This window comes from Pan paniscus, chromosome 5, assembly GCF_029289425.2.
Source record: "Pan paniscus chromosome 5, NHGRI_mPanPan1-v2.0_pri, whole genome shotgun sequence".
Classification (NCBI taxonomy): domain Eukaryota; kingdom Metazoa; phylum Chordata; class Mammalia; order Primates; family Hominidae; genus Pan; species Pan paniscus.
In genome coordinates this window covers 179797832-179824073 of record NC_073254.2, presented here as the reverse complement: position 1 = coordinate 179824073, position 26242 = coordinate 179797832, and the positions used below count along the sequence as shown (strand labels likewise).

The 26242-nt window shown below is 43.5% G+C and overlaps 1 non-coding gene and 1 pseudogene across 1 annotated transcript; both read left to right on the top strand.

The window, feature by feature from the left end:
• Positions 1-109: 109 nt before the first annotated feature.
• Positions 110-26242, top strand: LOC100967368 (heterogeneous nuclear ribonucleoprotein H2-like; annotated as a pseudogene).
• On the top strand, positions 5334-5459 carry LOC112440268 (U4atac minor spliceosomal RNA). Its single transcript, XR_003028443.1, has one exon. It is a non-coding gene; the product is annotated as a U4atac minor spliceosomal RNA (small nuclear RNA).

Sequence of the window (26242 nt, the reverse complement as noted above, 5' to 3'; positions counted from 1 at the left end):
GGTTGTATTAAGTATTCACTTAAATATTTAAGTGTAGTAAGTATTCACTGTATTCAAAAGCAAAAATAAGCATATATGCTTTTATGTATTTACTTAAATACATAAAAATATATATTTATATTTAATATGAATATTTATGTATATATGCTTATTTTCGGGGAGGAATTGGAAGGATATCCTGGAAACTTAACATTTTTAGTTGCCTATAAAGAGTGGGGGGTGGAGACAAGATTTCTCTGTCTTTGAACTTTTAGTTTTACATAGCCAAAAAAGTAAATAAAAAAGGAAACAAAGTAAATCCTAAGGTTGAAAGCAAATTGAAACAAATGAACTTAACTGTTAACTAATATAACTAAGATACACAGAAAAAATAATTATTCTTTGGGTTTTTGTTTGTTTTTTTTTTTTGAGACAGTCTTGCTGTGTTGCCCAGGCTGGAGTGCAGTGGTGCAATCTCAGCTCACTGCAACCTCTGTCTCCTGGGTTCAAGCGATTCTCCCAGCTCAGCCTCCTGAATAGCTGGGATTACAGGCATGCGCCACCATCCCCTGCTGATTTTTGTATTTTTAATAGAGATGGGGTTTGACCATGTTGGCCAGGCTGGTCTCGAACTCCTGACCTCAGGTGATCCGCCCGCAGGTTGGCCTCCCAAAGTGCTGGGATTACAGGAATGAACCACCACCACTGGCCCCTCCAAGCTTTTGAACACAGTACTCTAGTAGTGTATCTGTGTTGTGATAGTGTAGTCTTTCCTTATATGCAGGAGATTGGATTTAGGACCTTCTGCGAGCATATACAGAAATCTGCATACTAAAGTCCCGGAGCTGAGCATAGGGAAAGTTGGTTCTTTGTATAGGTGTGTTTTGCATCCCACTGTACTTCTGTTTTGTTTTCTTCCTTCCTTCCCTTTCTTTTTCTTTTCTTTTTTTCTTTCTCTCCCTCTCTTCTTCCCTCCCTTCTTCCCTCCCTCCCTCTCTTCCCCCCTCCCTTCCTTCCCTTCTCTTGCTTTTCTTTTTTTTTTTTCTTTTTTGAGAACAGGGTCTGACTCTGTCGTCCAGGCTGGAGTGCAGTGGTACGATCATGGCTCACTACAGCCTTGACTTCCTGGGCTCAAGCAATCCTCCCATCTCAGCCTCCCGAGTAGCTGGGACCACAGGCATGTGCCAGCACATCTAGCTAATTTTTTTCTATTTTCTGTAGAGAGCTGTGTTGCCTAGGCTGGTCTTGAACTCCTGGGCTCAAGTGATCCTCCCACCTAGCCTCCCAAAATGCTGGGATTATAGGTGTGAGCCACCGTCCCTCGCCCCACCGTATTTTTCATCTGTGTTGGGGTGAAAAAAATCCACATATAGGTGGACCCTGGCAGTCCAAACCAGTGTTGTTCAAGGGTCAACTGTGTATTCTAAGGATGAAAAAAGTGCACAGGAGCTTTCACCTTCACTGATTTATGATTAATGGTAACATTGTTACTGTGGTTTTAAAACTCTGTACTGTATATGGTAGGATAACATAAGTATTTTAATGTTACTATATACAAAGATGTGCAGTGTATGAGAGAATGAGATACAAACGCAAGATCAAAGAAGTTCAGAAAAGGGCCGTGTGGCTGATGCCTGTAATCCCAGCACTTTGATAGGCCAAAGCGGGAGGATCACTAGAGTCCAGGAGTTTGAGACCAGCCTGGGCAACATAGCAAGACCCTGTCTCCATTTTTTAAAAAATTTAAAACAATTTTTAAGAAGTTCATTCATCCGGGGGTGGGGGTGGAAACTAATATAAAGAATTTTAAGAAGTTCAGAAAAAAAAAGTCTGTAGTATTGAGTTTAAACTGGAGGGCTGGGTGCAGTGGCACACACCTGTAATCCCAGTGCTTTGGGAAGCCAAAGTGGCTTAGGAGTTCAAGACCAGCCTGGGCAACACAGTGAGATCTTGTCTCTACAAAATACAAAATAATAAAATAGCCAGGGGTGGTGGCCTGTGCCTATAGTCCTAGCTACTTGGGAGGCTGAGGCGAGAGGCCCAAATGAGCCCAGGAGTTTAAAGTTACAGTGAGCTGTGATCTCACCAGTGCACTACAGCTTGGGCAATAGACCCTATCAAAAAGAAAAAAAAGTTTAAACTGCAAAAAAAAGTCCTAGTTCTGTGGACTGAAAGGGCCTAGAAGCACTAGGGTGACCAGTTGTTCTAGTTTGCCACAAACAGAGGGGTTTTCTCTGGATGCTGGACTTTCAGATTAAAACTGGAACAGTCCTGGCTGAACCAGGATGTACAGGCATGGTCACCCTACAGTAACAGTGAGCACATCTAACACCAAGATCTTGGTTTCTAAATTCCATTTCCCACTAAAAAGATCCAGAGCTCCTTTGGAGAACTGGCTGATTCCAGCTCTGGGACGGGAAAGGTACAAGATGAGCCAGGTATTTCGTTGTGCCTGAATGCAGAGGAAGTGCTTAGACCAATGAGGCTATGCCAACTGTAGTTAGGAGAACAAACAACACTAATCCATAGTGGTAGATAGCAGATCAGTGGTTGGTTAGGAGGGGAAGAGAGAAGGAATTGACTGGAAAGGAAAATGGGAGAACTTTTGGGGGTGATGGAAATGTTCTGTGTCATGGTTAGTGGGAATGTATACGTTTGTCAAAATTCATCAAATTGTGTCACTGTAAAGAATGCATTTTATTGCAAACCAAATGAGAAAAGCAAAGTCAATTGAGAACTTGCTGTAGCAAGGGAGTCAGCCATCATCCCTTATGTTTTAGCAGAGGTTCAAAGGCATGCAGAGGAGTGGGAAAGCTTTACAGTGGACAAAAGGAAAGGTTTCACAGGTATGCCTGATTGGAAGCTGTTGGCATGGGGAAGCTGGAAGCTAACTACAAGTTGGCATCCTATGGTCTTGGTTAAAGGAGCATATTTGGCTTTCTCTGGATGGGCATAAGCTAGAAGTGAGGACAAAAATTAGGGAAGCTGTCAAGTTTTAATCAAGTCCTGGCCATTTTGAGCTGATTGTCATAGAAGTTATTATTTAGCTTCCTGGATTGCTACCAGAGATAGCAGTCTGACTTCCTACAAGTCTAGTTGATAGCAGGTTTGGCTTTCAGGCTGAGAGTACACTTATGGTAAATAAGTGGTTGGTTTACTGGGCTAGTTGTTGTAGGTAATGGGTCAGAATTCTGTTTTTATGTATATTCTGGCCATTTACCATTTGTATTTTCAGTCTCTCAAAAATAAATTTTAGAGACATGGGAGCCAGCTTGAAGGATCTCCCAGGGGGCAAATTTAGGGCAATTTTAGCGTCAAAAAGAAAATGAATACAATTGATTGCAAATACTGAATAAATAAAAGTCTACTCTCTAGTACAGAGAAGAGAGAATGAGAAGAGGGAAACTATTTTTCCATCATTGGTAGTGTCTATTACACCAATTTGATACTCTGAAAATTAGTTATTAAAGGGAGATAGCATTTACCCTGTTGGTTTTTTGTTTAATTTGTTTTTGTTTTTAAGACAGAGTCTTGCTCTGTCATCCAGGCTGGAGTGCAGTGGCACGAACATGGCTCACTGCAGTCTTGACCTCCTGGGCTCAAGTGATCCTCGTGCCTCGTCAGAAGCTGGGACTACAGGTGCCCGCCACCATACCTGGCTAAGTGTTTTTGCTTGCTTTTTTGTTTTTTTAGAGATGCGGTCTTGCTATGTTGCCCAGGCTGGTCTTGAACTCCTGGGCTCAAGTGATGCTCCCACCTCAACCTCCCAAAGCTCTGGGAGTACTGGCATGGGCCACTGCTCCCAACCTACCCTGTTTTTTTTTTTCTTTTTTTTTTTTAATAAAGAATGTGGTTTATACCCAGTTAATGAGGGAAAACTCTTCTTTACTATAGGATGCCAGCTAATAAGTATAAAATAAAATATAGAATTAGACAATAACCATGATGCAAACCTTAATGAAATAATTGACTCAGACAAGGACTATCAATGGACTTCAAAACCTTTAGATGAAAGATTGCTGGGAAATGCCATCAAAGTATCACTCTACAGGCTACTTACCTAATTGTAAAAGAAATTACAGGCTGGGTGTGGTGGCTTACGCCTGTAATCCCAGCACTTTGGGAGGCCGAGGCTAGCAGATCACGAGGTCAGGAGTTCAAGACCAACCTGGCAACATAGTGAAACCCCATCTCTACTAAAAATAAATAAAAAAAAGGTCAGCCGCAGTGGCTCATGCCTGTAATCCTGTAATCCCAGCACTTTGGGAGGCCAAGGCAGGCAGATCACCTGAGGTTGGGAGTTCGAGACCAGCCTGACCAACGTGGAGAAACCCCGTCTCTACTAAAAATACAAAATTAGCCAGGCATGGTGGCACATGCCTGTAATCCCAGCTACTCAGGAGGCTGAGGCAGGAGAATTGCTTGAACCCAGGAGGTGGAGGTTGTGGTGAGCCAAGATCGCACCATTGCACTCCAGCCTGGGCAATGAGAGCAAAACTCCGTCTCAAAAATAAATAAATAAAACGGCTGGGCACGGTGGCTCATGCCTGTAATCTCAGCACTTTGGGAGGCCGAGGCGGGCAGATCACGAGGTCAGGAGATTGAGACCATCCTGGCTAACATGGTGAAACCCCATCTCTACTAAAAATACAAAAAATTAGCCAGGCGTGGTGGTGGTCACCAGTGGTCCTAGCTACTCGGGAGGCTGAGGCAGGAGAATGGCATGAACCCAGGAGGCGGAGCTTGCAGCGAGCTGAGATTGTACCATTGCACTCCAGCCTGGGTGACAGAGCGAGACTCCGTCTCAAAAAAAAAATTAAAAAATGTAAATAAATAAAAATTAAATAAAAATAAAAATACAAAAAAAAATTAGTCGGGTGCAGTGGCATGTGCCTGTAGTCCCAGCTCCTTGGGAGGCTGAGGCAGGAGAATCACTTGAACCCAGGAGCAGAGGTTGCACTGAGCCGAGATCGCGCCATTGCAGTACAGCCTGGGCGACACAACAAGACACTGTCTCAAAAAAAAAAAAAAAAAAAAAAAAAAAAAAAGATAAAGAAAATACACCTGTATAGTGGAGCCATCTGGTGGTCACCATTTGAACCAAACCATCAAATTTAGTATCAGTAATAGTGGGACAACCTCCAGTTTACAGAGAATACAAAAGAAAGGGTTGTCATGCAAATCTGATAGTACTAGCAAAGATAGTTATTCTAAAAAAAAGTCATAAGACTATAAGCAATAAATAGTTATTGAGCAGCTGAGTTAGGCATACTATAGTCTCAGTTTCAGTATCTAACCAGCTTCAAGTCACCATTTCAAATGAAATACCAACGCATGATGAAAGTTAACTTACTACCATCCTTTTCTTGGGGTTGCACTACTGTCCAATGGGTACCTAGTGAGGGCAGTACTGCTAACTCCTGCACAACACACCGAAATCAACTAGAGCTTTGCTTTGCCTTGGTGCAGTTTTTGGAGAAATGAAAAACAGCTTTACCATACACACATAGTTATTTACTTATTACTGTATTAAAAAGTACATACAGGCTGGGCACGGTGGCTTACGCCTGTAATCCCAGCACTCTAGGAGGCCGAGGTGGGCGGATCATTTGAGGTCAAGATTCGTGACCAGCCTGGCCAACATGGTGAAACTCTGTCTTTGCTAAAAAAATATATATTTATATATACACAAAAAAATTAGCCGGGCGTGGTGGCGGGCGCCTATAATCCCAGCTACTCCAGAGGATGAGACAGGAGATTCGCTTGAACCCGGGAGGCAGAGGTTGCAATGAGCTGAGATCGTGCCACTGCACTCCAGCCTGGGAGACGGAGTGAGACTCTGTCCCCCCAACCAAAAAAAAAAAAGCAAGGCTGGGCATGGTGTCTCATGCCTGTAATCCCAGGACTTTGGGAGACCAAGGCAGGCAGATCACTTGAGGTCGGGAGTTCGAGACCAGCCTAGCCAACATGGTGAAACCCTGTCTCTGCTAAAAAATACAAAAATTAGCCGGGTATGGTGGCACACATTTGTAATCCAACTACTTGGGAGGCTGAGGCAGGAGACTCTCTTGAACCCGGGAGGCGGAGGTTGCAGTGAGCCAAGATCGCGTGACTGCACTCCAACCTGGGGGACAGAATAAGACTGTCTCAAAAAAAAAAAAAAAAGAAAAGAAAAGAAAAAACCATAATACTGAGTTAGATTAAGTGAATTGGCCACTTTTTTGCCATCAGCCTAATACTTAGCCTGTAACTTTTTTTTTTTTTTTTTTTTTTTGAGAAAGGGTGTTGCTCTGTTGCCCAGGCTGGAGTGAGGTAGCATGATCTTGGCTCACTGCAGACTCCACCTCCTTTGCCCAGGTGATCCTCCTGTCTCAGCCTCTCCAGTAGCTGCGACCACAAGCACAAGCCACCTCTCCCGATCTCGGCTCACTGCAACCTCCGCCTCCTTGGTTCAAGCGATTTTCCCACCTCAGCATCCTGAGTAGCTGGGATTACAGGCACATGCCACCGTACTCGGCTAGAGACATGAGTAGAGACATAATAAAGACAGAGTTTCACCATGTTGGCCAGGCTGGTCTTGAACTCCTGACCTCGTGATCCACCTGCCTCGGCCTCCCAAAGTGCTGGGATTATAGGCATGGGTTACCATGCCAGCCGACTTCTCTTATCTCTTATGTGGTGAAAACAGGAAAAGAGAGCTCTATGGGATCCCTTTTATAAGGGCACTGATCTCATTCATGAAGGCCCTACCTTCATGACCTAATCCCCTTCCAAGGGCCTCACCACCTACCTCCACATTAGGGGTTAAGATTTCAACATGAATTTTGGGTGGACGCAAACATTCAATCTATTGCAGAAGTACAGAGGAAAAAAAAACAGTAAGTCTAGCTTTTGTTATTGGCACCCAGAAATCCAGGGATCCTGGAGAGATTATCAGAGTTGTTGGTTAAAAATGTTAATGTTAATCCACGATGCTCTCAAGAGCTCACATCTGGTGTGACTATGACCATGTCATGCTGTTTCACCAGTTAGTACCTCTGCTGAGTCCATTCTTTCTGCCTGGAATGCTCTTTCTACTCTTCTATGCCAGGTTATCTCCTATTCACAGTTAGCAATTAGCCTAAGACACATTATTTATTTACCTTAGTTTGTGTCAAGCATAGACAGTTGTGGTTTTACAGATAGGGAAGCCAAACCAAACTTCCTAGCCTACTTTTCTTTTTCTAATCTAGTGGATTTTATACTGACTTACAAGATTTTACTGTGAGCAGCAATGCAACATAACCCAATATATCTAATCTTTCAGATTTAGTGAACATTTAGATTTTTAAAATTATAATTAAAGCTATAATGTTTAGTCTTCATTTTCTCTGCAGACCACAAAGACTTCTGACATTCTAAGTTTTTTTAAAAAAATAATTCAGTAGATTGTTATCATAATTTTTACTAGACTATTATTAAAATATTATTTCAGAAATTCATATGTTGATGAGATATCTGCGTTCCCATGTATATTGCAGCACCATTCACAATAACCAAGATAAAGACTCAGCCTAAGTGTCCATCAACAGATGAATGGATAAGGAAAATGTGGTATATATGACCAGGCATGGTGGCTCATACCTGTAATCCCAGCACTTTAGGAGGCTGGGAATTTAGAAGTGGGAGAATTGCTCAAGGAGGGTTTGAGACCAGCCTGGGCAACAAAGTGAGACCCCACCTCTACAAAAAAATAAAAATTAGCCAGGCATGGTGGTGTGTGCCTATAGTTCCAGCTACTTGGGAGGCTGAGGTGAGAAGATTTTATGAGCCCAGGAGTTCAAGGCTATAGTGAGCTATGAATGCACCTCTGCATTCCAGCCTGGGTGACAGAGGGGAGAGACCCTATCCCAGAAAGAAAGAGAAAAGGAGAGAGAAAGAAAAAGAAAAAACAATGTGTGTGTATGTGTGAGTGTATATATATATACACACACACACACACACACACACACACATACATATCCATACATATATATGTATGAATACTATTTAGCCACAGGAGGACATTATATTAAGTGAAATAAGCCAAGCACAGAAAGAGAAATACTGCATGTTCTCACTGATAGGTGAAAGCTAAAAAAGTTGATCTCATAGAAGTAGAGAGTAGAATAGCGGTTACTAGAGGCTGGAAAGGGTAGGGGTAGGGAGGGGACAGCCAGAGGTTATTAACAGATACAAGAGTACAGCTAGATGGGAGGAATAAGTGCTAGTGTTCTACAGCACCATTGGGTAACTATAATAACAAACAATTTATTGTATATTTTCAAATAGAAGAGCAGATTTTGAATATTTTCAGCACAAAGAAATAATAGATATTTGAATTGATAGATGTGCCAATTACCCTGATTTGATCACTACACATTGTATACATGTATGGAAATATCACAGTGTACTCCAGAATATATACAGTTATTATGTGTCAAATAAAAATAATAATTTTATGGTTAGGCACAGTGGCTCATGCCTATAAGCCTAGAACTTTGGGATACTGAGGTGGGAGAAGTCCTTGAACCCAGGAGTTCAAGACCCTCCTGGGCAACATAGCAAGACCCTGTCTCTAATTCTAAAATAATAATAGTAAAAAAAATAAAGATAGAGTTAGGTTTTAAACATTCTGAACTCCTTGGTAGGAGTAAGGAGCATCTGTTAGTCAACAGAGGTAACAGAGGTATGGGTAGCTCAGAGTCAATTATTCTTGGAAACAGGCTTGTCCAGCTACTGGAAAAAAATCCCTTCATTAGGAAAAATAAAGGCACCTTTTGCATGTAATTTCCCTGTCCTGATCCCTGTAATTCTTTCCTAGTTGCCCATTCAGTACAAATAATAGCAGCTTTCTGAAAAGGATTTAGCATGCCAGATTGACTAGGCATTGCTGTACTCCTTCCAACATCTGCTGGGGTATTGTGGCACACACTACTGGGAGCCATGTTCCTCCTCTTGCACAATCTAGGAACTTCTAAATTGTGTTTGAGTCATAGTATCTTCAGGCCAGGAGATGAATTATGGCTGGTGTAAGCCAGTGTTTCTCAACAAGTGTGCTACTGGAATTTTGGACAAGACAATTTGTGTGTGTGTGAAAAGTATCTTGTGCATTTTAGGACATTTAGCATCCCCACACCAACCCACTAGATGCCAACAGCACCTCTCTGTATATGTGACAACTGAAAGTGTCCCTTTCTATATTTTCAATACTGCCCCCTCCCGTCATGCCCTTGATGAGAACCCCTGGTCTAAGGCAAGCATGGCTGTCATGGTCTTTACCACATAGTGATGGTGCTCAGTCTTCCTGCAGGCAGAGTTGGCCAGTTGAGCAGTTCTGGCTGGGATCAGAGGAAATCTCTCGGGGCTTCTGAGAAAAATTTTCCTTCCGGAGAGAGGCACGTGAGGTGAAATGTTTTCCCCCTCCCTTCCTTGTTGTCTCTTACTAGGCTGTGAGAGGCTGTGCTGCTTGCACCTATAGGAAACATCTTGTGACGATGAGGCAACAAGTTGGAAAATGAAAGCAGGCTGCTGGGAATTCAGAGTCAAGAATGGAAAGTCCCTGGGTCCGGGATGACCTTGTTAATCTTCCAGACTCACCAAGGGACTGCCAGTTCTTGTACTTTTTATTAGGTAAAACAGATATGTCCTTATATTTAAAACCACTGTTCATCAGGATTCCTGTTACCCATAGCCAAACACATTCTAACTTAGAGAGGAAGGGCATTTACATGATCAACAAGTGAAATAAAATGGAGAGGTGCCAGCAAAACTAGGTTTTTCTGTGACACTTTGCTTTATTGTTGTTGTTTTTACATTATGATGTCCATAGCCCTTGTTTCACAATAAAGCAAAAATTTAAAAGTCATTATTCATTTCCAGAAAACCAAACTTTTATAAGACAAAAACCTAACTACAATAAAAATATAAGGGTCTTGAAGGATTTTATTTTCAGAACTTTTTTTTTTTTTTTCCTTGAGACAGGGTCTAGCTCTGTTGCCCAGGCTGGAGACCAGTGGTGTCATCTCAGTTCACTGCAGCCTGCACCTCCTGGGCTCAAGCGATACTCCCACCTCAGCCCCCCAGGTAGCTGGGACTACAGGTGTGAACTACCATACCCAGCTAATTTTTGCATTTTTTATGGAGACGGAGTCTCACCATGTTGGCCAGGCTGGTCTCAAACTCCTGGGTTCAAGTGATTCTCCCACCTTGACCTCCCAAAGTGTTAAGATTACAGGCGTGAGCCACCATGCCTGGCCTATATTCAGAACTTTTCAAAATACTATTCTGTTTGCCTCTGTTGCTTGCTAATTGTGTTTAACCTTATGGATGCAACGGTAAGATCCTGTTTGGTCAAACCTTCAGTCAAATCTCTTCAGTTTTTAAAAGGACGGTTTTTTGTTCCCCACAAATTAAAGACCCACTAGGACAGGAGACAGTCCATTCAAAAACTATGTGACTGTTGACAACCTGTAAATCCGTTCTTCTGCCAGAGGAGAGCACTGGGCCTTAAGCAATGGTTCTACTGTTGACCACACTGACTTCCTGTTAGACTTGTTTTTGTTGCTCTTCCCTGTTTTTCTTAACCTGTAAATAGTTTTCTCTATCCCACTCATTTGGGTCCCAGTGCCACTGGCCAATCCAGGTCTTCAGCTTTTCTTGTCGACTAACAGTGGCCCCCCAATTGGTCCTCTGCCACCCATCTTTGCTTCCCATCCAAACTGTCTCCTACACAACAAGCCCTTTCTAAACACAAGTCTGGGAAATTTCCACTCCTGGGAAAATGGACTAGACATACTTTTCCATGTTCCTCTCACCAAGTATGGCTAAAAATCCTGAATCTTATATGTAAAACAAGCAGAAGAAGACTGAAAGGCAAACTGGCTATGGACTTCAGGACCCAAGGACTGACACAGGAATGACTCCCTGTGTTTCATTTTTGCCTCATATATCCCAGAAGCCAGCAATCTGTACACATCAACAAGCACAGACAAAAACAGCCACCAGCAAAAGCCTCTTATGTATAACTAAAGGTCCAAGAAAGGAGGCAGTCTACCAAGACAGAAAACCTTTAGACAGTAACTGCTCTACTCCAGCCAGACAACAGAGAAGAATCTGCAGCCTACCCCCCTCCACTCAAGCAAAGGCTTCTGATGAAAATGCCAGTGGGCTGTGATGTGATTAATTAGGCAGGACACCAGGGTAGGCTTATCATAATCTGGGCACACAGAATTGCAGTCATTTGGCACACCTTTTCAACAAAGTGAAAAACAGGAATTGCTTTATAGTACCGTGGGAAAGAGTACCACCTGGCGATGAAACGAGCAAAACATCTAGAGGCTGTGCTGCTGAGCCTGCTGGTGGAAGTCAAATCAGTGTTGGTTCTTAAAAGTTCACTACCCAGGCCCTGCCTGGGGAGTGAAGTAGGGAATGTACAGTCAGGAGAAGGGACTGATGAAATGTGCGGGTCTGTTCCTGATGGAAGCTAGGCTTATCTTCCCTTGGAGGGAAGAATCCGTATGTAATATGTCAATCAGTGTGGGACTCAGGGAAGTCCAAGGTCATTGGGTTTCTGGAGGGAAAAAAGAATAGAGGAAAAGGTATAGGCAGAGATGATGTTTCTTTGGTCCTCACAACCCGACATCTAGGGAGGTGAGGGCCTGTATTAGTCTCATGTGACAGATGGGACAGCAGAGGCACAGAGAAGTCAGATGGCAGCAGAGATTAGAGGTAAAGCCGGTGTGCTCATGTGATCACTTGCTTATGTGAGCAGAAGTAGTTCTGCTTGTCATCTTGCTATAGCCCATTTGAAGGCAGAAGGAGGATAATTGCGCACTACACCAAAATTGCATTCCACCAAACTTGCCACCAAGAGCTCAACAGTCGCCACGATGCTGAGCACGGAAGGCAGGGAGGGGTTCGTGGTGAAGGTCCAGGGCCTATCCTGGTCCTGCTCAGCTGATGAAGTGATGCACTTCTCTGATTGCAAAATACAAAATGGCACATCAGGTATTTGTTTCATCTACACCGGAGAAGGCAGACCAAGTGGTGAAGCATTTGTTGAACTTGAATCTGCAGATGAAGCGAAATTGGCTTTAAAGACAGAGAAACCATGGGACACAGATACGTTGAAGTATTCAAGTCTAATAGTGTTGAAATGGATTGGGTATCGAAGCACACAGGTCTGAATAGTCCTGATACTGCCAACGATGGCTTCGTCTGGCTTAGAGGACTTCCATTTGGCTGTCCAAGGAAGAGATTGTTCATTTCTTTTCAGGGTTGGAAATTGTGCCAAATGGGATAACACTGTGAGTGGACTTTCAGGGCAGAAGCACAGGGGAAGCCTTTGTGCAGTTGGCTTCGCAGGAGATAGCTGAGACGGCATTGAAGAAACACAGGGAAAGAATAGGGCACAGGTACATTGAAATCTTCTAGAATAGCCAAGCTGAAGTTCATACCTACTATGATCCCTCTCAGAAGCTCATGGCTGTGCAGTGGCCAGGTCCCAGTGATAGGCCAGGGGCTGGCTGAGGTATAATAGCATTGGCAGAGGAGCTGGGTTTGAAAAGATGAGGCAGGGTCCCTATGGTGGAGGGTATAGGGGCTATGATGACTATCGTGGCTGTAATGATGGATATGGCTTTAGGTCTGATAGATTTGGAAAAGACTGCAATTACTGTTTTTCAGGAATGTCTGATCATAGATATGGAGATAGTGGGTCCAGTTTCCAGAGCACCACAGGGCACTGTGTACACACGAGGGGTTTACCTTACAGAGCCACTAAGAATGTTATAATTTCTATTCACCTCTTAACCTCATGAGAGTACATATTGAAATTGGACGCGATGACAGAGTTTACTGGTAGGGCAGATGTTGAGTTTGCTGCTCACGAAGATGCAGTGGCAGCTATGGCAAAAGACAAAGCTAATATGCAGCACAGGTACATGGAGATCTTTTTAAATGCTGTAGGAACAAGTAGGGGGGTTTATGAACACACCTATGTAGAACTTTTCTTGAATCTACAGCAGGGGCAAGTGGTGGTGCTTATGGTAGGCAAATGATGGGAGAGATGGGCTTACCCAACCAGTCTAGTTATGCAGCTGAGTGGTGGTTGTGGAGGTGGTTATGGTGGTCTGAGCAGTGTGAGTGGTGGTTATGGAGGTGGTTAGGGTGATCAGAGCAGTGTGAGTGGTGGTTATGGAGGTGGTTATGGAGGTCAGAGCAGCTGAGTGGTGGTTATGGAGGTGGTTAGGGTGATCAGAGCAATGTGAGTGGTGGTTATGGAGGCGGTTAGGGTGATCAGAGCAGTGTGAGTGGTGGTTATAGAGGTGGTTATGGTGATCAGAGCAGTGTGAGTGGTGGTTATGGAGGTGGTTAGGGTGATCAGAGCAATGTGAGTGGTGGTTGTGGAGGTGGTTATGGTGGTCAGAGCAGCTGAGTGGTGGTTATGGAGGTGGTTAGGGTGATCAGAGCAGTGTGAGTGGTGGTTATGGAGGTGGTTATGGTGATCAGAGCAATGTGAGTGGTGGTTATGGAGGTGGTTAGGGTGATCAGAGCAATGTGAGTGGTGGTTATGGAGGTGGTTATGGTGATCAGAGCAATGTGAGTGGTGGTTGTGGAGGTGGTTATGGTGGTCAGAGCAGCTGAGTGGTGGTTATGGAGGTGGTTATGGAGGTCTGAGCAGCTGAGTGGTGGTTATGGAGGTGGTTAGGGTGATCAGAGCAATGTGAGTGGTGGTTATGGAGGTGGTTAGGGTGATCAGAGCAATGTGAGTGGTGGTTATGGAGGTGGTTATGGTGATCAGAGCAGTGTGAGTGGTGGCTGTGGAGGTGGTTATGGTGATCAGAGCAATGTGAGTGGTGGTTATGGAGGTGGTTATGGTGATCAGAGCAGTGTGAGTGGTGGTTGTGGAGGTGGTTATGGTGATCAGAGCAATGTGAGTGGTGGTTGTGGAGGTGGTTATGGTGATCAGAGCAATGTGAGTGGTGGTTGTGGAGGTGGTTATGGAGGTCAGAGCAGTGTGACTGGTGGTTATGGAGGTGGTTATGGTGGTTAGAGCAGCTGAGTGGTGGTTATGGAGGTGGTTATGGTGATCAGAGCAGTGTGAGTGGTGGTTGTGGAGGTGGTTATGGTGATCAGAGCAATGTGAGTGGTGGTTATGGAGGTGGTTACGGTGATCAGAGCAATGTGAGTGGTGGTTGTGGAGGCGGTTATGGAGGTCAGAGCAGCTGAGTGGTGGTTATAGAGGTCAGAGCAGTATGAGTGGTGGTTATGGTGGTCAGAGCAGTGTGACTGGTGGTTATGGAGGTGGTTAGGGTGATCAGAGCAGTATGAGGGGATATGACCACGTTCTGGAGGAAAACTCCAGTGACTGTCAGTCAAACCTTGGTTAGGTAGAGAAGGAGCACTAAAGAGCTACTCCAGATATAAAAGCAGTGCATTTATGGGAGTTGAATAGAATGGGAGGGATGTCTAGTGTATCCAGTATAATGGGTAAATGGGAAATATAATTTATTCTGATCACTCTTGGTCAGCTTCTCTGTCGTCTTTCTTTCTCCTCTTTTTTTGAGACAGAGTCTAACTCTGTCGCCAGGTTGGAGTGCAGTGCCACGATCTTGGCTCACTGCAACTTTGCCTCCCAGGTTCAAGTGATTTCTCCTGCCTCAGCCTCCCAGTAGCTGGGACTATAGGCATGTGCCACCACGCCCAGCTCATTTTTGTATTTTATATATATATGTATGTATTTATACTTTAAGTTCTAGGGTACATGTGCACAACGTGCAGGTTTGTTACATATGTATGCATGTGCCATGTTGGTGTACTACACCCATTAACTCGACATTTACATTAGGTATATCTCCTAATGCTATCCGGCCCCCCTCCCCCCACCCCACAACAGGCCCCAGTGTGTGATGTTCCTCTTCCTGTGTCCAAGTTCAATTGTTCAATTCCCACCTATGAGTGAGAACATGTGGTGTTTGGTTTTTTGTCCTTGCGATAGTTTGCTGAGAATGATGGTTTCCAGCGTCATCCATGTCCCTACAAAGGACATGAACTCATCATTTTTTATGACTGCATAGTATTCCATGGTGTACATGTGCCACATTTTCTTAATCCAGTCTATCATTGTTGGACATTTGGGTTGGCTCCAGGTCTTTGCTATTGTGAGTAGTGCCGCAATAAACATACGTGTGAATGTGTCTTTATAGCAACATGATTTATATTCCTTTGGGTATATACCTAGTAATGGGATGGCTGGGTCAAATGGTGTTTCTAGTTCTAGATCCCTGAGGAATCGCCACACTGTCTTCCACAATGGTTGAACTAGTTTACAGTCCCACCACCAGTGTAAAAGTGTTCCTATTTCTCCACATCCTCTCCAGCACCTGTTGTTTCCTGACTTTTTTAATGATTGCCATTCTTACTGATGTGAGATGATATCTCATTGTGCTTTTGATTTGCATTTCTCTGATGGCCACAGATGGTGAGCATTTTTTCATGTGTCTGTTGGATGCATAAATGTCTTCTTTTGGGAAGTGTCTGTTCATATCCTTTGCCCACTTTTTGATGGGGTTGTTTGTTTTTTTCTTGTAAATTTGTTTGAGTTCTTTGTGGATTCTGGATATTAGCCCTTTGTCAGATGAGTAGATTGCAAAAATTTTCTCCCATTTTGTAGGTTGCCTGTTCACTCTGATGGTAGTTTCTTTTGCTGTGCAGAAGCTCTTTAGGTTAATTAGATCCCATCTGTCAATTTTGGCTTTTGTTGCCATTGCTTTTGGTGTTTTAGTCATGAAGTCCTTGCCCATGCCTATGTCCTGAATGGTATTGCTTAGGTTTTCTTCTAGGGTTTTTATGGTTTTGGGTCTAACATTTAAGTCTTTAATCCATCTTGAATTAAGTTTTGTATAAGGTGTAAGGAAGGGTTCCAGTTTCAGCTTTCTACATATGGCTAGCCAGTTTTCCCAGCACCATTTATTAAATAGGGAATCCTTTCCCCATTTCTTGTTTTTGTCAGGTTTCTCAAAGATCAGATAGTTGTAGATGTGTGGTATTATTTCTGAGGGCTCTGTTCTGTTCCATTGGTCTATATCTCTGTTTTGGTACCAGTACCATGCTGTTTTGGTTACTGTAGCCTTGTAGTATAGTTTGAAGTCAGCATGATGCCTCCAGCTTTGTTCTTTTGGCTTAGGATTGACTTGGCAATGTGGGCTCTTTTTTGGTTCCATGTGAACTTTAAAGTAGTTATTTCCAATTCTGTGAAGAAAGTCATTGGTAGCTTGATGGGGATGGCATTGAATGTAGAAATTACCTTGGGCAGTATAGCCATTTTCACGATATTGATTATTCCTATCCATGACCATGGAATGTTCTTCAATTTGTTTGTGTCCTCTTTTATTTTGTTGAGCAGTGGTTTGTAGTTCTCCTTGAAGAGGTCCTTCACACCCCTTGTAAGTTGGATTCCTAGATATTTTATTCTCTTTGAAGCAATTGTGAATGGGAGTTCACTCATGATTTTGTTCTCTGTTTGTCTGTTATTGATGTATAAGAATGCTAGTGATTTTTGCATATTGATTTTGTATCCTGAGACTTTGCCGAAGTTGCTTATCAGCTTAAGGAGATTTTGGGCTGAGATGATGGGGTTTTCTAGATACACAATCATGTCATCTGCAAACAGGGACAATTTGACTTCCTCTTTTCCTTATTGAATACCCTTTATTTCTTTCTCCTGCCTGATGGCCCTGGCCAGAACTTCCAACACTATGTTGAATAGGAGAGGTGAGAGAGGGCATCCCTGTCTTGTGCCAGTTTTCAAAGGGAATGCTTCCAATTTTTGCCCATTCAGTATGATATTGGGTGTGGGTTTGTCATAAATAGCTCTTATTATTTTGAGATACATCCCATCAATACCTAATTTATTGAGAGTTTTTAGCATGAAGGGCTGTTGGATTTTGTCCAAGGCCTTTTCTGCATCTATTGAGATAATCATGTGGTTTTTGTCTTTGGTTCTGTTTATATGCTGGATTACATTTATTGGTTTGCGTATGTTGAACCAGCCTTGCATCCCAGGGATGACGCCCCCTTGATCACGGTGGATAAACTTTTGGATGTGCTGCTGGATTCAGTTTGCCAGGATTTTATTGAGGATTTTTGCATCAATGTTCATCAGGGATATTGGTCTAAAATTCTCTTTTTTTTGTTGTGTCTCTGCCAGGCTTTGGTATCAGGATGATGCTGGCCTCATAAAATGAGTTAGGGAGGATTCCCTCTTTTTCTATTGATTGGAATAGTTTCAGAAGGAATGGTACCAGCTCCTCCTTGTACCTCTGGTAGAATTTGGCTGTGAATCCATCTAGTCCTGGACTTTTTTTGGTTGGTAAGCTATTAATTATTGCCTCAATTTCAGAGCCTGTTATTGGTCTATTCAGAGATTCAACTTCTTTGTGGTTTAGTCTTGGGAGGGTGTATGTGTCCAGGAATTTATCCATTTCTTCTAGATTTTCTAGTTTATTTGCGTAGAGGTGTTTATAGTATTCTCTGATGGTAGTTTGTATTTCTGTGGGATCGGTGGTGATATCTCCTTTAACATTTTTTATTGCGTCTATTTGATTCTTCTCTTTTCTTTTTTAGTAGTCTTGCTAGCGGTCTATCAATTGTGATCTTTCCAGAAAACCAGCTTCTGGATTCATTGATTTTTTTGAAGGGTTTTTTGTGTCTCTGTCTCCTTCAGTTCTGCTCTGATCTTAGTTATTTCTTGCCTCCTGCTAGTTTTTGAATATGTTTGCTCTTGCTTCTCTAGTTCTTTTAATTGTGATGTTAGGGTGTCAATTTTAGATCTTTCCTGCTTTCTCTTGTGGGCATTTAGTGCTATAAATTTCTCTCTACACACTGCTTTAAATGTGTCCCAGAGATTCTGGTATGTTGTGTCTTTGTTCTCGTTGGTTTCAAAGAACATCTTTATTTCTGTCTTCATTTCATTATGTACCCAGTAGTCATTCAGGAGCAGGTTGTTCAGTTTCCATGAAGTTGAGCGGTTTTGAGTGAGTTTCTTAATCCTGAGTTCTAGTTTGATTGCACTGTGGTTTGGGAGACAGTTTGTTATAATTTCTGTTCTTTTACATTTGCTGAGGAGTGCTTTACTTCCAACTATGTGGTCAGTTTTGGAATAGGTGCGATGTGGTGCTGAGAAGAATGTATATTCTGTTGATTTGGGGTGGAGAGTTCTGTAGGTGTCTATTAAGTCCGCTTGGTGCAGAGCTGAATTCAATTCCTGGATATCCTTGTTAACTTTCTGTCTCGTTGATCTGTCTAATGTTGACAGTGGGGTGTTAAAGTCTTCCATTATTATTGTGTGGGAGTCTAAGTCTCTTTGTAGGTCTCTAAGGACTTGGTTTATGAATCTGGGTGCTCCTGTATTGGGTGCATATATATTTAGGATAGTTAGCTCTTCTTGTTGAATTGATCCCTTTACCATTATGTAATGGCCTTCTTTGTCTCTTTTGATCTTTGTTGGTTTAAAGTCTGTTTTATCAGAGACTAGGATTGCAATGCCTGCCTTTTTTTGTATTCCACTTGCTGGGTAGATCTTCCTCCATCCCTTTATTTTGAGCCTATGTGTGTCTCTGCATGTGAGATGGGTTTCCTGAATACAGCACACTGATGGGTCTTGACTCTTTATCCAATTTGCCAATCTGTGTCTTTTAATTGGAGCATTTAGCCCATTTACATTTAAGGTTAATATTATTATGTGTGAATTTGATCCTGTCACTAGGATGTTCGCTGGTTATTTTGCTCATTAGTTGATGCAGTTTCTTCCTGGCATCGATGGTCTTTACAATTTGGCATGTTTTTGCAGTGGCTGGTACCAGTTGTTCCTTTCTATGTTTAGTGCTTCCTTCAGGAGCTCTTGTAGGGCAGGCCTGGTGGTGACAAAATCTCTCAGCAATTGCTTGTCTGTAAGGGATTTTATTTCTCCTTCACTTATGAAGCTTAGTTTGGCTGGATATGAAATTCTGGGTTGAAAATTCTTTTCTTTAAAAACGTTGAATATTGGCCCCCACTCTCTTCTGGCTTGTAGAGTTTCTGCCGAGAGATCAGCTGTTAGTCTGATGGGCTTCCCTTTGTGGGTAACCCGACCTTTCTCTCTGGCTGCCCTTAACATTTTTTCCTTCATTTCAACTTCGGTGAATCTGACAATTATGTGTCTTGGAGTTGCTCTTCTTGAGGAGTATCTTTGTGGCATTCTCTGTATTTCCTGAATTTGAATGTTGGCCTGCCTTGCTAGGTTGGGGAAGTTCTCCTGGATAATATCCTGCAGAGTGTTTTCCAGCTTGGTTCCATTCTCCCTGTCACTTTCAGGTACACCAATCAGACGTAGATTTGGTCTTTTCACATAGTCCCATATTTCTTGGAGGCTTTGTTTCTTTTACTCTTTTTTCTCTTAACTTCTCTTCTTGCTTCATTTCATTCATTTGATCTTCAATCACTGATACCCTTTCTTCCAGTTGATCGAATCAGCTACTGAAGCTTATGCATTCGTCACATAGTTCTCGTGCCATGGTTTTCAGCTTCATCAGGTCCTTTAAGGACTTCTCTGCATTAGTTATTCTAGTTAGCCATTCGTCTAATCTTTTTTCACGGTTTTTAACTTCTTTGCGATGGGTTCAGACTTCCTTCTTTAGCTTGGAGAACTTTGATCGTCTGAAGCCTTCTTCTCTCAACTCGTCAAAGTCATTCTCTGTCCAGCTTTGTTCCATTGCTGGTGAGGAGCTGTGTTCCTTTGGAGGTGGAGAGGTGCTCTGATTTTTAGAATTTTCAGCTTTTCTGCTCTGTTTTTTCCCCATCTTTGTGGTTTTATCTACCTTTGTTCTTTGATGACGGTGACGTACAGGTAGGGTTTTGGAGTGGATGTCCTTTCTGTTTGTTGGTTTTCCTTCTAACAGGACCCTCAGCTGCAGGTCTGTTGGAGTTTGCTGGAGGTCCACTCCAGACCCTGTTTGCCTGGGAATCAGCAGTGGAGGCTGCAGAACAGCGAATATTGCTGAACAGCAAATGTTGCTGCCTGATCGTTCCTCTGGAGGTTTCCTCTCAGAGGGGTACCTGGCCATGTGAGGTGTCAGTCTGCCCCTACTGGGGGGTGCCTCCCAGTTAGGCTACTCAGGGGTCAGGGACCCACTTGAGGAGGCAGTCTGTCTGTTGTCAGATCTCAAACTCTGTGCTGGGAGAACCACTGCTCTCTTCAAAGCTGTCAGACAGGGACATTTAAGTCTGCAGAGGTTTCTGCTGCCTTTTGTTCAGCTATGCCCTGCCCCCAGAGGTGGAGTCTACAGAGGCAGGCAGGCCTCCTTGAGCTGCAGTGGGCTCCATCCAGTTCGAGCTTCCCGGCTGCTTTGTTTACCTGCTCAAGCCTTGGCAATGGCAGGCGCCCCTCCCCTAGCCTCACTGCTGCCTTGGAGTTCGATCTCAGGCTGCTGTGCTAGCAGTGAGCAAGGCTCCATGGGCGTGGCACCCTCTGAGCCATGCACAGGATATAATCTCCTGGTGTGCTGTTTGCTAAGACCATTGGAAAAGCGCAGTATTAGGGTGGGAGTGAACCGATTTTCCAGGTGCCATCTGTCACAGCTTTGCTTGGCTATGAAAGTGAATTCCCTGATCCCTTGTGCTTCCCGGGTGAGGCGATGCCTGGCCCTGCTTCGGCTCACACTCAGTGCCCTGCACCCACTGTCCTCCACCCACTGTCCGACAAGCCCCAGTGAGATGAACCCAGTACCTCAGTTGGAAATGCAGAAATCACCCGTCTTCTGCATCGCTAATGCTGGGAGCCGTAGACTGGAGCTATTCCTATTCGGCCATCTTGGATCCGCCTCTCCTAATTTTTGTATTTTTATTAGAGATGGGGTTTCACCGTGTTGGCCAGGATGATCTTGATCTCTTGACCTCATGATCTGCATGCCTCAGCTTCCCAAAGTGCTGGGATTACAGGCATGAGCCACCGTGCCCAGCCTTTCCTTTTTAAAGAAAACAAAAGTTTAACAGTTTTGCATTACAGGCTTGTGTCTCATGCTTACTGTAACAGTGGAAGATTATTTTAAAACTTCGAGCTCAGTAATTTTGAACACTGAAACATTCATCTAGGACATAACAAAGTTCAGTATTGACCATAACTATTAAAACAATTTTCAGCTTTCTTCAAGTTAGTTATGTTGTAGGAGTGTATCTAAGCAGTAAGCATATTTAGGTTGATGCAGTTTCACTTGTGTTAAATGTTGCTCTTATACCCCATAAATACATTGAAAAGTTTGGATGCTCATCAAATATAGGGGCTGTGTATGCGATTCAAAGTGAAAACATTTGGCATGTTTGTTAATTCTAGCTTTTTGGTTTAATATCCTGTAAGGCATGTGAGTGTACACTTGAGTGTATACTTTTACTTTTTTTTTTAACATATGGGACAATTTTAAGATGTAATACTAATACTTTAGGAGTTTCGTCATGTCATTTGTATGGAATTCTGAGGCTTTGGTTTAAATCTTTCCTTGTGATTTCCATTTAGAAGTATTGTACTAAGTGAAACTTGTTAAATCTTCCTTTAAAAAAAAAAAAGAGGTAAAGCCTCAACTTCCATGTAGTAAGCTGCTTTCTTTGTCCACTCCTTGAAACACACGCAACAGAATTTCCATCCATACATACAAAAACAGAAGCCCTTCACTCTTGTTGCCCAGGCTGGAGTGCAATGGCGCAATCTCGGCCCACTGCAACCTCCACCTCCTGGGTTCAAGCTATTCTCCTGCCTCAGCCTCCCAAGTAGCTGGGATTACAGGCATGCGCCACCACGCCTGGCTAATTTTGTATTTTTTGTAGAGACAGGGTTTCTCCATGTTGGTCAGGCTGGTCTCGAACTCCCAACCTCAGGTGATCCGCCCACCTCGGCCTTCAAAAGTGCTGGGATTACAGGCGTGAGCCACCATGCCTGGCCGGAAGCCATTTTTTTTAAAGATGAGGTTTCACTGTTGGCCAGACTGGAGTGCAGTGGTGCAATCAGAGCTCACTGCAGCCTCGAACCCCTGGGATTAAGCAGTCCTACCTTAGCCTCCTGAGTAGCTGGGACTATAGGCAAATACCACAACACCTGGCTTTTTTTTTTTTCGAGATAGGGTCTTGCTCTGTCGCCCAGGCTGGAGTGCAGTGGTGCCATCACAACATACTGCATCCTCTGCCTTCTGGGCTCAAGTGATCCTCCCACCTCAGCCTCTCAGTAACTGGGACTACAGGCGCACACCACCATGCCTGGCTTTTTTTCTTTCTTTCTTTCTTTTTTTTTTTTTTTTTTTTTTTTTTGGAGAGATAGAGTCTCCCTGTATTGCTGCTGGCTGAGTTTTTAAAAAATTGTTTATAGGCTGGGCAGGGTGGCTCACACCTGTATTCCCAGCACTTCGGGAGGCCGCGGAGGTGGGCAGATTGTCTGAGGTTGGGAGGTTGAGACCAGCCTGGCCATCATGGTGAAACCCCATCTACTTAAAATACAAAAATTAGCTGGGTGTGGCAGTGCACGTCTGTAGTCCCAGCTCCTAGGGAGGCTGAGGCACAAGAATCACTTCAACCTGGGAGGCGGAGGTTACAGTGAGCTGAGATTGCACCACTGCACTCCAGCCTGGGTGACAGAGTGAGACTCAGTCTCAAGAAAAAAAAAAAAAATTTTATACAGACAGGGTCTTGCTTTGCTGCCCAGGCTGGTCTTGAACTCCTGGCTTCAAGGGATCCTCCCGCCTCAGCCTCCCAAAGCACCGGGATTACAGGTGTTAGCCACTACAAATGCGTAGCAGCATAAAGGCACAACTAACTACAGAGAATGTAATCTAAAGTATGTTTAAGCTCATCAGATTTATATGATAAAGTAAGGTCCCTTATTTGGGGCATCCATATTTTATGCCCATAAACCATTGAACTGAATAACAAGTCTCTTTCTCAGTAGGAAAAACCTTAGATACAAGGCAGGGAGATTTTGTTCTTGTTCTCTAGGAAAAAGTGAGAGAAAAGCAGCTGTGTGTAGCACTTTCTAACTGTAAAGGTCACACTTGGGCTGACGGGGTGGGTGATCCTCCGGCAAGAAGGGGAATGAGCACAGGTTCTCTCCTAAAATCCCCACTGAAATGACTCATAGAATATACAAATTGCTGGGGAAAAGTCCACATTCAAGCTGGAAATGTTGGGTACCATTCAAATACCAAAAATGTGGGAGATTTTGAGATTCCACCATAGCACTGATGTGTGACTATTAACAGTAACAATGACTCATGGATGAGATCATGAAGTGATATTCCTTTATTGCCCAATAGGTCATTAAATTTGCTTCATGGGCTTGTTTTTCCTTCGTCCCTGGATCAAATGCTGGTCCCATGACTTTTTTTTTTTTTTTTTTTGAAACAGGGTCTCACTCTGTCACCAGGCTGGAGTGCAGTGGCATGATCGTGGCTCACTGCAACCTCGAACTCCTGGGCTCAGGTGATCCTCGGGCCTCAGCCTCCCAAGTAGCTGGGACTATAGGCATGTGCTATCACGCCCAGCTTGGTCCCGTGACCTTTTAAAAAATATATGTTCTTTAGTAATAAAAAGTCTTATAATCACTTTAAGTTAGAACACAGGCTCAATTCACTATCCAAAATGCTCCCATGTGAGAACCAAAACTCTGAAAGTGATTTAAAGTCAAAACTTCATCACAGGCCTCTAGCAGGCCAGCAGCCTACAGAGGGAGAAAGATGTTGGCAGCTGGCAGGTGCCTTCTCTAGCGTCTTGCCTTCTGCTGCTGCTGCTCATCTTTGAGCATGCTAACCATGGTTTCTCACATCTCCAGGGATTGGCCTGGAGAGGAAGCAGGTGTGGGGTTATATTTATATTGCTCACAGTGGTGGCATGTGGGTGGAATACAGGGAAATCTTACATATTGTCTTGCCTGACAGTTGCTTTAAGTGGACTCCTTCTCATGGTTTTGCAGACCACCCCATCACTGAGAATTTCTGTCTCCTAGAGTTCAGTCTAAAAGCCGAGATCCTACATTGTGTTCCAGGGAAGCTTAAGAAAATTAGGTCTCTGCTTGATTTGGAAAGCTTAGACTGAACCTAAATGAAAATCAGGTCAGTAAAAAGTCAGAGTTTAACAAAGATAGATGTTATGTCCCAGAGACCAGACATTTAAGCATTACTTTCAAAGTGCACTCAGAGAGATATTTGTTCTTCATTTAGTACTTAGAGACTAAGTCTTATCCATGCCATCAAAAAAATGGGAGTTGGAAAACATGCCACACATGTTAACAATGCATTGTTTTTTTTTTTTTTTGAGATAGAGTCTCGCACTGTCACCAAGACTGGAGTGCAGTGACGCAATCTTGGCTTACTGCAAGCTCCGCCTCCTGGGTTCATGCCATTCTCCTGCCTCAGCCTCCCGAGTAGCTGGGACTACAGGTGCCTGCCACCACACCCAGCTAATTTTTTGTATTTTTAGTGGAGATGGGGTTTCGCTGTGTCAGCCAGGATGGTCTCGATCGCCTGACCTTGTGATCCACCCACCTCTGCCTCCCAAAGTGCTCGGATTACAGGCGTGAGCCACCGCGCCTGGCCAACAATGCATTTTAACTTAAACCACATAAATGAATTCAGATGAAGAACCAGAAAATTACTGGAGCTACTGCATCACCACACTAGTAATGTGTTGTCTCTAATTTCCATTAATTCTCTAAAGTGGAGTGGCATTTAAAGACACCTGCAAACCAATCTGATCCCTTAAATGTTTAATAATTGTCCCACTCTTAAATATGTTTTGTCCACATCTAACTGAACAGTGATCGTTTTTAGTGGCTCACCTCTAGTGTACCAACATATAGCTGACTAGTTCCTCAAACTAAATATCTTTAGCATGAAAATGAAGTTTTATTTTATGCGATTTTATCTAATTTCTCACCAAAGGGTAAATGCAGATGTAAGCTGGCACGAGAGGAGGGTGATGCAGGCCAAGATGGATTGAGTCCTGGGAGTTGCCTGAGATGGGACATAGGTTCCCAGAAATACTGTGATATCAATACTGTTCTCAGTGGACCACAATCTGGCATGGACCTGGGTGGTATGCGAGGCCACTCCTCCTGTGTACCTATTTTGGCTGCTCCCAGTAGATGTACAGTGTGGAGTGCAGCCCCTGGGTTGTGCTGGCCCAGAGATTCAGCCAGCCAAGATCCTTATGCTTGCTCACAGCCCTCAGTGGTCTGGGCTACTCTTTAGTAGCTTGAGTAGCCCTTGAGAGTCATTCTTGGAACTGTGCACCTGAAATCAATCTTACTCCATGACAAATCCTGGGATATGAACTAGAAGTTGGCAGTTTAATAATGACAGATCCCACCCTTACATAGAATGCAGTGACCATGTTTGTTTGTTTTTTTTTCTCGTGGAGTAGTAATGGGGAAGAGGTGGTGTCCATTTCCATAAAGGAGGCAGGATGTTGCAGGAAGTCCTCATGAAAGGACCTTATGGAGGGCTCTGCCGGACTCTCAATATGGGACAAGCCTTCTCTTTTGGCCTCCTGGGTCCCCAGCAAGTCTGAGTCTTTCACTAGACTAGGTTGGGAAGAATGAGCTGGGCCATTGTGAAGGGAAACTCCAGGAAGCTGGGTCTTCACTGAGGCTACAAAGCAAATGCCATCTAAGGGGCAGATGGACCAAGGTCAGGGCAGAGAAGCAGTATCAAGCTTTAGGTCCAAGAGTGATGACCAGAGTCATGTGTAAGAGATGGGACAGCGGGCCAATCAGGATTTGAGGAGACAGGGATAAGTTGGGAAGTTGTGTAGGGACAGAAGGAGGAAGAAAGTTTCAAATCTTGGGCTCCAATTAGATAAGGCTGGGCCCAATTCTTTTGGGTGTGAAAAATGTGGGAGAGGGAGTGGCGGCTGTTTAAAGGCACAGAGCTACACAGGTTTAACAGCAATACACTTGACCCTTGAACAACATGGGTTTGAACTGCATGGGTCCACTTCTATGTAGATTTTCTTCTGCCTCGACCCCCGCCCCCCACCCTCCAGACAGCAAGATCAACCTCTCTTCCTCAGCCTACTCACCATAAAGATGAGGAGGATGAAGACCTTTATGATGATCCACTTCTGCTTAATGAATAGTAAATGTAATTTCTCTTCCTTGATTTTCTTATTTTTTTCTTTTCTCTAGCTTACTTTAAGAACACAATATACATAAAAAATATGTGCTAATCAA